The sequence below is a fragment of the Sminthopsis crassicaudata genome, chromosome 5 (assembly GCF_048593235.1).
Source record: "Sminthopsis crassicaudata isolate SCR6 chromosome 5, ASM4859323v1, whole genome shotgun sequence".
NCBI classification, from domain to species: Eukaryota; Metazoa; Chordata; class Mammalia; order Dasyuromorphia; family Dasyuridae; genus Sminthopsis; species Sminthopsis crassicaudata.
The window spans coordinates 67,280,255-67,290,685 of NC_133621.1; positions in this window are offsets into that span (position 1 = coordinate 67,280,255).

Genomic DNA, 10,431 nt, shown 5'->3' on the forward strand with positions numbered 1-10,431 from the left:
GTGTTAGTTTAGAGAATGTGTCCCAGAGATTGACTCTCTGCAATTAGGGACCTCTGACTCTAATCTAATAGCACCCGGGCCCCTCCGGAGAGCGCCTCTGAACCAAATGCAATATTTGGGTTGTAAATAATGACCCTCACAACAGGTCTCGGAGAAATGCTGAGCAACGCCTTGGAGCTCCCAGGCTGTATTTCATCCCGACTTCTGCTGGCTCTCGGCCCCCATCCCCTGCAGTCCCGGGAAGGGGGAGTGTGACATTTTAAAGATTCTGTCGGACTCGTCCATTTCCTGTTTGCAGCCAGTCTGAGGGCTTCTGGGGGCTCCAACTGTGTTGCAGTGTGATGGTGGGAGGCTGCACCCTTATCGGGTAGTTTAGGTATCAAGCGGTGGGCTGCGTTTGTGCACCTTTCAGCATGGCCCTAATCCGCTGTAGCAATGATAGCATCTCAGGAAAAAGAAAACTTTTTGTGCATGTTAGCGCTGAGCCTTCTCATCTCCCCCCACCTCAACGCGTACCCAGAGCAAAGCTGCAAGACATTTTTTTCTTTGTCATCTTTAATTCATTGCCTGGTGAAGGCAAAAGTAGGCTCATGTATTTTTTAAGTAGATTTCTCTGTTTTCAGTTTGTAGGTGTGTGTGTGTGTGTGTGTGTGTGTGTGTGTGTGTGTGTGTGTGTGTGTGTGTGTGTGTGTGTTCCTCTCCTTAAGCACCCAGATGTGCGTATATCACAATACTCTGAGTTCTTTTGGAAAGCTGGGCCAAACCCTCCATGTGGCATCTTGGGTTATTCCAGATCCCACTTACAAAGGAAGTGGCCCTAAAGGGCCTGTAATCTCTGGAGGCGCCTTAAATATCAGCTCGGTCTTCCTGAGTTGTTTTGTTTTGTTTTGTTTTGTTTTTTAACTGTCAGGATACTTTTTTTTGCTAGAGGAAGTCTTTTAGGCTCCTATTTTGTTTATGGATTTTCCCTTAATGATGGAGGTCGGGAGAGGGAGAAAGAGGAGGACGAGAGGAAAGAGACTGGCTATTTCTAACAATTCTTAGGACATGAGCACCAGAGAGAGAGGGAGCTCTCCTTAGGGTGAGGGTCAAGTGAGGGTGGGGGAGAAGAACAGACCTCAGTTATCCAAATACCTGCTGTTTCCCTCCTCTTCAAGTCTGGGAATATTCTCTTTTCTCGACCAGCTTTTACCTCCAGGGGGTAAATGCCTGTTCCATGCATCATTTCCCATTTGCTTACATCCATTTCCATCATATCACGTGGTGCAATATATTCTAATGTGGTGAGACAGAGCTGATGCATACACCTTACTGCTGGGAAGATTTATGGAGAATGACAGCTTTTTATCCAGATTGGTAGAAATGACTGGCACCAGAGCCCTTGGTATTTCTTATTAGAAACCTGTCAGGGCTGTTATTGAACAGTGACAGCATGCATTTGCTGGTCCTCTGCCTCTTTTTCCTTCTCTTTTCTCTCCCCCCCCCCCCCAGAAAGAATGCTTTCTTCCCTTCATGGGCTAGAGACTTAGATTATGTGTGTATGTATAGCATGTATGTGTGTGTGTGTGTATGTGTGTGTGTGTGTATGTGAAGCAGTCTCCTTGGGCTGTACTTGGTATGATCAGTACCTCAACAAAGCATTTTCCTTGTGCTTTTTATATAAAAAATATATTTTAACATTGTTTTACTAATTGTTTTATTTTACTAATTATTATTGTTGTGGCTTTACTAATAATGATACCTTCTAAATATTTCCCAAGTCATTCCTTTAAGCCAAGGTTAGGGGAGAGTGCTGAGAAGAAACTCTATGCAATTGGGAAATTTGGGAATTTTTTGTTTGGAGCATCTTGTTACAGGGATAGGACTTCAAAGCCTGGACTGTCTAACTCAGCCAGCCATGAGTCCCATTTTCCAAAAGGTTTATAGCTGGTGAAAAGCTTGGAATATCTACCTAAGCATAGGCTGCAGTCATCATGTGTAGAAGGGATGGGAACATGGGCTTTGTTCACTTTTTGCCTGATGTATCCTTCTATATTTCGTGGATAAGGGACCAAACTCCAATCCAGCCTTCCTCTGGTGGCTTTGTTAGGTCCGGGCACGCCACTGGAGATGTCCCTGGTTTATATGGGGGAATTAGGGATGTTCTCTTCATCTTCCCCAATCCTGCCAGAAACCACCTAGCTCAACTCCCTCATTTTACAGATTGCAGAAATCCATAAAGGTTAGACAACTTCTCCCACATCATACATCTAGTAGGTGACAAAGAAGAAGTTGAAATCCAAGTCCTCTAAATCCATTTATCGTAGCATGATGCCTCCTAACTCCTGGTACCAATAAGGCTGGAAGAAGGTTTCCATTTAACTTCATCATTAAACATCCATTTTTATGAAGCTTTGAACGAAGTACTAGGGAGACCTAAAGTTTATCTAATAAGGAGTAATTAAGGATAATTGGGCCAAGGAAGAATTCTCCTGGGAAAGAAGAGCTACTGCCTGAGTTTCAAAATACAGAAACTCAGGATTGAAAGATAGTTCAGAGGTCAGCTGATCCATCCTGTATCTAAGCAAAAGTTCTGTCTATAACAGGCCCAACAAGAGGGATGGCCAACTTGAGAAGCCTAAAATGGAAAGAAACAACTCTCAGGCAAGGAAAGGGGAAGAGATTTGCCCAAACCTTAAGTTGGAATAGCTGGGATCTGAACCCAAATTTGAACTCCAAACCCAGCACTCTTTTCATTTATTGTGCTGCCTCTCATTATTACATCTGTCAATGAAGAGATATAAACTACGTGAAAGCACAATTAGATATAATGCCCATAAATTCACATGAACATGTAGAAAACATATATACAGGGGTATGATAGTAAATGTTGAACAATCAGCTCTCCAAGAAAAGGGAAAGGAGTTCGTGCATGATGCATTTTTTTAAAGTTTAATCTGCTTTAAAAACATTTTCTCCATCCCTTTTTTAAGTCTACAAAATCAACAAAAGAGTAAATCAGGGGTAGCTAGTTGATGTCAGGAGGACCCAAGTTCAAATCTGATCTCAGACACTTTACACTTCCTGGCTGTGTGACCCTGGGCAAGTCACTTAACCCCAATTACCTCAGCAAAAAACAAACCAAAAAATGAATAAATCAAGCATTTGCTGGATCACAAGGTATAAATATTCTCACTGAAAATTTAACAATCTGCTCTGGGAACAGGTTAGAGGTGGCTCCAGCACACCCTTAGCTGTTTTATATGTCATAGCAGACTGAACATCTCCATTTATATTTAAATGCACTTGATTTAGGGGAAGGGTATATAGTGTTGCTCCAAGCTCTAGGGGTATCTGAGGGACTATTAGCTTGTATCCTGTAAACACCTGTTCTTTATAGCACTGTAAAATTTCAGAATAGGAAGCAGAGAGATGATCTAGTCTCCCTTCCACCATCTCCACCACACCCCCTCATTTTACAGAGGGAACTGAAACCCAGAAAGAGGAAGTCATTTCCCAGGATGAATTAATGTGGATCATAGGCTAGAAACCAAATTCCTTACTCCTGGTTCAGTTAATTTGTACTAAACCAAGCTGTTTCTTTCTCGATCTTCATTGTTATAATTAAGCATCTTCTGTCTTTTTTTTTTCAGGAAACAATCAGGGTTTCATGACTTGCCCAGTAGTAAAGGTCTGAGACAAAATCAAACTCAGGTTTTCCTGACTCCAATCCCTTTGCTGTAGTTTCTTCACCACCTAACTGCCCCCATAGATAGAGTTCTGTTGTTCTTTAGTTATTTCAGCCATTCTGACTCTTTGTGGCCCCATTTGGGGTTTTCTTGGCGAATATAATGGGGTGATTTGTCATTTCCTTCTCCAGCTGATTTTACAGATGGGGAAACTGAGGCAACCAGGGAAAAGTGACTTGCCCAGAATCATAGCGCTAATAAGTGTCTGAGATCAGATTTGAATTCAAGTCCTGCTGACTCTGGGCCAGTGCTCTATCCTCTGAACCACCAAGCTGTCCTGTCTTTTCCCACACACAAACACATATACATATATACACATACACATTTGTTGGTCATTGTGCATATATTTACTTCCACTTCTTGCTATGACAAATTCAGAAATTGCTAAGGAGCATAAAAGTGGAAATGTTAGAAAGCCATGCCTTAAAACAATCTGGATGGGGGCAGCTGGGTGGTGCAATGGATAGAGCACTAGCCCTGAATTCAAGAGGACCCGGGTTCAAATCTGATCTCAGACACTTAAACACTTCCTAGCTGTGTGATCTTGGGCAAGTCACTTAATCCCAATTGCCTCAGCAAAATAATAATAATAATAAAAACAATCTGAACCAATGACAATTCCATATCATTGCAGAAGACAATTCTAAGACCAATCCGTACAGGAAAAGAGGATCTGAATGTGATATAAGCAAGAACTTTCTACCACCTAGTACTGTTCAGTAATAAAGTAGACTGCTTTATAAGACAGTAAGTTCCCTGTCATTGGGAGTGTTCTCTCAGAGGCTGAATGATCACTGGTCAGGTTGGTTCCAGAGGCAATTTTTGCACAAGGCCATTTTTGGGTCAGATGATTTCTATGATTTCTCTCAAGTATGAGATTCTGTGATTCAGGCTGTTCCCTCCAGACCTCATCCCTCCCAGTGAGACAGCATCTCTGTGTTATTCTGAAGCAGTTCGTAAGATATCTTGGGAAACTGCCCTTCCCCACCCCCACCTTCACTCCAAGCTACCCCCTCTCAGTTTCTAAATTGCTTTCTGTTCAGATCCTGAGGAAGTACTGCCAGATTAGCATGCAGAGGAGGCTTGTGATGTCTGCAGGAAACACAGCCAGCCACTTAGGACAGGCCATTTTGAGTCTGTTTCTCTGCCCCAAAGGTCTCTGAAGAGGAGGTAAGTTAGGTAGAACCACTGGAATCTTAAAAAAGGCCCTGAATTCCAGTGAGAAATACAATAGGTCTTCCTTTCATTGTTCCTAAAGCCCTCAGCCTTGCCCCCCGCTATTTGTAATCTATGCCCAGGGACTATAAAGAGAGTCATTCATCCTCTTCCTCAACCAAAAGACAGACCCCTCCCAGCCACAACCGTAACCCCTACCGCCCTCATCCAACCCCAAGAGAAAGAGAGAGGAGGGAAGGAAGATTAGGCCATTGCTCCAGAAGAAAAGAAAGAAATGTGGGCTCATCTTCAGCACTGACTGCAGAGATCAGTTAGGGTCAGACCATCCCAGAGGGAAACTGGGAGAAAATGCTGGTGACCCTGCAACCTGGGCAGGACCCAAGTGATTTTAGAACTCCTGGGGACGTGTAATTAATTCCTTACTCTGATCTGAAGTTTTCTTTTCAGCCCAGAAAAGCAGCAGTTAAATATATAAATGTAAAAGTGGACTGTTTTCTCCCTTATTCCCTCCTACTGTAACTTTGCAGAGAAAATGTTTTTGGAACCCAAAGGCAGAGATATAAGGCAATTTATCCATTTGTAAGACTTAGAAGGAGATCTTTGATCTGGCCCCTGCTAGAATCCAATTCCCAGGCCTCTGTGGAGTGGAAGAGTGCCTGTGTATCAGAGCTTCTAGCCCTTTGTCAGGAAGCTTGGTGTAGTGTTTAGAGAGCCAGCTTTAAAATTTGAAGGCTCTGAGTTCAAATCCTTTCTCTGACATATGCCAAGACTAACAATGAGCAAGTCATTTAGTCTCTAAGCAACTCTAAGGCCATTAAGGTTTAGAGGAATTGAAGCTCTTCACCTGTGAAGGGATTTTCATACTGGAATATCCTGTGTCCCCATCCCCCCAAAATTGCACTTGAAAATTTTACAAAGCATTTTGCTTAAGACCACCCTGTGAGGCAGGCAATACAAATGCTCTTGTTCCCATTCGAGAACCTATATATGAATGGAAAAAGAGAAGAGAAGAGAAACACGGAGAGAAAAACAGATCTTCTATATATAATGTTCAAGTATGTCTATCAGAGGGAGAAGGCTTGATAGAAAGAACCGGAAGATCTGAGTTCTAGGGAAAGGGAAGGGAGTAAGCATTTATGTGGTACCTGCTATATACCATGCACTGTACTAAGTGATTTTTACAAATATAGAATTTTACAACAATCCTGCAAGGTAGGTGCGATTATTATCTCCATCCACTGGAGAAACTGAGGCAAACAGAGTTTTTAAATGACTCATCTAGGAGAGCACAACTAATAAGTATCTGATACTAGATTTGAACTCAGGTTTTTCTGATTTCTGACCCAGCATTCTCTCCACTGGGCCACCAGCTGCTAAGTGACCATATGAAAGCTTCTTCCTATTGTAACTCCCTTATCCATAAAATGGGATATATAATATATATAAAATACTTCAAAATGTTGCTATTAAAAATGCATACCTATGCCATCAAGTGCTACATAAAAATGAGCCATTATTTTAAATCAATTCCTCTACTCAACTCCACGGAGTTGAACAAATTTGACTCCAGCTTTCCCTGCCTGGAAGGTAGCAAAATGAATGAAATCAGCATTTTAACACGCTAATGAAAAGAGAGGGTAAGTGCCCATTTCCAAGTCTGCAAACGTCCTATTAAAGTAATCTGTAGTATACATGTGGCATTAGGGTCCCTTGTGATGGCTGAGCACTCGGAGCCAGGCGGGGAAGGGAAGTCTATAAATCCCCCATGACGCCTTGCTGAAAATGGGACCAAAGTTTTTTACACCAGTTTTTTACACCATGTGACTCTGGAGCACCTTGACAAGGAGCATAGGGTCCCTGGCTTTTCATCAGGTTCTGCCAGTGGGTCTTTTTCATTTGACATATTAATTTCTGCCTCTTCCTATAAAGATAATTCATGCTCCGTGGCAGCATTGGGTAATGTACAGAGCCGCGTGCCAAGAAGTGCCTGCAGCCCGCAGCGGGGCTGGGGAGGAGGGGGGTTGAGGGAGATCATGTACCACAAGATTCATCCACCCTCTGAAAGGTGTTTTAGGAAAGCTAAAGGTCCTTCTCATGAATAACCTGGTGAGTATCTGGCTTCATTATAATTTCCCTCTAATGGAGTTTGGAGAAATGAAATAGGAGTTATTAGTCAGATTTATCATAAGACCGTCTCCAGAAAAACAGGAATGGAGAGCCTCAGCCTAGGAGCAAAAGAATATTCAGGAGCTCTCCAAGCAAAGAAATAGTTGGTTCAAGGTTTCCAAATGCAAAGACCACTCTCATTCAGGGGCAAACTTGGGTGACTTTTTGACTCCCAGTGAAAGCTGGCTCTTTCTGCACCCCGTATCAATGCTGTGTCAATGGTGATTCTGTTTTTATGACTATCTCCCCGGCATCTTTTCAATCCTTGGCCTTGAGTAAAATATACCCACCTCCAGTTCTCTTGGCAAATTCTCAAACCCTCCTCTCCTTCATAGATAACAACAGCCCACATCCATGTAGAAATGGGGTGAAGCCCTTTTCTCACAGTGACAAATGAGGAAACTGAGGATTAGGGGAATGAAGAATCTCCTCTAGGGTCACACACGCAGTGGTTTTCTGATTCCCACATCGGGAATTCCACTCTGCCCCTTCGTGAGCCAGATTAGACAAACACAAAAATCTTCTCTGACTTTGGGCAGTTATCCATTTCAAAGGGGCACTTGAGGGATAGGTGGCCACTTCAATTGCGTCAAAGGGAAGTTTACGGGAATGTCTGTTTTTAAGAGGTCAGCATTTGCTTGTGTAGGGTGGAACAAGGTCCCAGTCCTCAAGAACCTCCATAGCTCCCACAGAGCCGTATATCCTGCAAAACTGGAATGAAGTTGGGGAAAAGTCTTATTCTTGGCTATTCCGAAGGGGTGGGAGATAGTGGAGGTTACTGGTAGGTGAGGAGACACCTTGGATAACCTGGGGAGCATGTGTCATTGAGAAGGGAAGGAGGAGGCTCCAAAACAGGAGAAAGGAACCTTTCTTCACAATTGTACCCCACATCCACCCTCTAAAGGGTTTTATATTTCCAAATATCCCTTGCAATGTCATGAATTTTAACCCATCACCCCCACAACTAACAACTGATTCATAATTACAATGTCTTGTATCCATTCTCTCATTTGACCCTTATAACAATCATGTGATTGATACAAGATAAGAAGGAACTAAACTAAATGATCTCTAAGTTTCTTTCAAGCTCTGAAATGCTGCATTCCATGATCCCAGGTCTTCTGTTTCCCAGCTAAGTCCTCGATCCACCACATCACATTTCCAGTGCCTGGGAATTTGCTTTGTCTAGTATATACACAGTGCCCTTCAAAGATTAATTTGTGAATAAATGATGCTGGATTTTTTTGGCCCAGGGATTTTAATATAATTATATTGAAAGGAAAAAGAGCAGAAATCCCAACAATCCATATGCACAGAGCCAGGGACCCGGATCATTGATATCTTTCAGAAAGATCATCCCCTGAAATCCCCCAAAGCTGGAAATCTGCAAGGAAACCTTTTGCAAAAAGCATCCTGAGCAAGACACATTCTTGATGCAATGCAGAGAGGTTATTCAAATGATAAAAACAATGCAGATTTGGAAACTATAATAAAGGCTCTCACCTGGAGTACATTCTGAATGAGAGGAAATAGTAGAACTTAGAGTCACTTTGCTCCTTATTTTCCTCAAGAGATCCCCTAGCAGTCACTGGGGTAGAGACTCTGGGAAAACAGATGGCTTTTGGATCCATCCTTAAAGACAGAAAAACTTAGGCCCTGTCAGCTCCCTGTGGGGAGTGAATTCCATTCACATAACTGCACCAAGCTCAGAAATTTCTTGTCAGGATTGCTAAGCAGCGCTTTGGTGGAGAAGGGGTCAACGATGGTTTCTTTGGGGGACCAGAGTTTCCCCAGGACAGGAAACAAAGGGTCTAGTGAAACATCCCCAGAGCCTTCATCTGGCAAAGATCAGTTGTCTACAACTAAGGCCAGCTGCTTCCTGCTAGGGGTCACCCCTCGAGGTAGCCAACAGTTCGGACACAATGGGCAGAAAGCATGTCAGATTTTTAGAAAAATTTCCCTCTGTGTAGAGAGAGCTCTGGACAGGATATTTACTTCAGCTTAAAAAAAAAACAGTCTGCCTGCCCTCTGTCCCCACCTTCATAACCCCTTCCTGAAACATGAATGAAGTCTTCTTCCCAGAGCAGAAGTGTATCATCTATTATCACTGCTCCTATCACTCTTATTCCAACTCTGCGGTTAATTGTTGAATTAGGAGTTTCCGCTGAATTCATGCTCAGTCATGAAAGTAATGAAAGTTAGAGCTAAAAGGAACCAGATAGATCACTGAACTTAGGAGGCTCTGAGATGACTGATCACAAGAAAGTTAGTGTCATAATAATAATAATAATAATAATAATAATAATAATAATAATAATAATAACTAAAATTTGTATAGTACCTGCTATGTATTAGGCCCTGTGCTGAGTGCTTTACAATTTACTCTATTGCTTTATAATTTACAATCTCATTTGATCCTCACAACAGATCTAAGAAGTAGTTTTTGCAGATGAGGAAACTAAGGCAAACAAGTTAAATGACTTGCTTAGAGTGACACAGCTAATAAGTATCTATAGGGAAATTTGAACTCGGTTCCTCCTAACTCCAGATCCAGCACATTATGCACTACAACAACTCAGCTGCCTCCTATCCCACATGCAGACAAGATGAGGGCAGTTCTGTGAATTGATAATCAAAGATACCTAGGGAGAAGTCAAAGAATAGTGAACAGATATCATTGTTTGCCTCTTTTCCTCTTCCATCCCTCTTAAGAACTTTTTTTTACTTTGAAATTCAATGAAATCACTCCCCTCCTCCCCCAACACAAGGACTATTCTTTTGTTTGTTTTTGTTGAGGCTATTGGGGTTAAGTGACTTGCCCAGGGTCACACAGCTAGGAAGTGTTAAGTGTCTGAGACCAGATTTGAACTCGGGTCCTCCTGACTTCAGGGCTGATGCTCTAGCCAACCAACAAGGACTATTCTTACAGTATCTCAGATCTGGTGCCTATTTCTAACCCGCCTCCCCTAGTGACTATGTGTTGGGTGGGCACAGAGCAAAGGGGATGAGGATTACTCTCTGACAGGGTCAGGCAGAAAGGATTTAATACTGTTTAAAGAATGAAAGAACCTGGATTTAAAAGTAAAACAACTCCATGTGGAGTACAAGCATGAAGAAGTCAGGAAGCAATCCTTCTGTCATATTTGGCTTTGGTGAGACCCTTAGAATAACAAGCTCAACGTTTGGTCTCCCAGTTGTACAGGGAATATACAAAGATGGAAGGTGGTCCAATGCAGAGCAATAAAAGATATTTTTAAAAAGTAACACATTGCAAAAAGCACTGAACTTCCCAGTAAAGAAATATGGGCTCAAGTCATAATAATAACATTTATGGAGGACTTTGCAAAGTGAGATCTCTATC